The sequence below is a fragment of the Octodon degus genome, unplaced genomic scaffold, assembly GCF_000260255.1.
Source record: "Octodon degus isolate 3935 unplaced genomic scaffold, OctDeg1.0 scaffold00202, whole genome shotgun sequence".
NCBI classification, from domain to species: Eukaryota; Metazoa; Chordata; class Mammalia; order Rodentia; family Octodontidae; genus Octodon; species Octodon degus.
Window position 1 is genome coordinate 4,366,157 of NW_004524778.1, and position 828 is coordinate 4,366,984.

Consider the following 828-nt stretch of genomic DNA (forward strand, 5'->3'; position numbering starts at 1 on the left):
ATTATATAATTCTTATGTTTATATGTAAGTCCAAAAATCTAACCATATACAACCTTGAAGCAGGACAGTCCCAAAACATTTCTTTTCCTGTCTCCTGCCTTCATTCACCACCCACTTCTTTTTGAACATGCACTAAGCTAAAGGCAAAATGGATTAAACATATAAACATTAAAACAGAGACACTAAATCTTCTGGAAGAGAAAGCAGGAGGAACTCTTGAAGACATAGGGATACGCAAAAAGTTCATGACAAAAATCAAATCAACCGGGAAATACTTAAAAGAATTAAGAACTAGAACCTGCTCTTACTGAGAAGTTTTTGCATGTCAAAAGAAATTACCAACAAAGTGAAAGGACAACCCAAAATTTGGAAAAAATCAAGACAAATAAGTACTCAGTCAAAGGTCTGCTCTGTAGAATTTACAAAAAACTAAAAACCACTATGGCCACAAAATTTAAATACCCAGTCTAGAAATTGGCATCTGAGATGAGCACACAATTCTCAGAGGAAGAAATTAAAGAAGCGAATAAATATATGAAAAAATGCTCCACCTCACTAGCCATCCATGAAATGCAAACTAAAACAACATTGAGATATCATTTCACCCCAGAAAGAATGGCTATCATAAAGAAATCACCCAACAACAAATGTTGGAGAGACTGTGGGGAAAATGGAACACTTTTCCATGCTGGTGAGAATGTAGACTGGTGCAACCATTACAGAAATCAATGTGAAGAGACCCAGTCCTAGCCCAGGTCCGGTGAGGGTGCGGAGAGCTTCCTGCTACACTGCACTGGTGGGACCAGTCCCAGCCCAGGCGCAGCATGG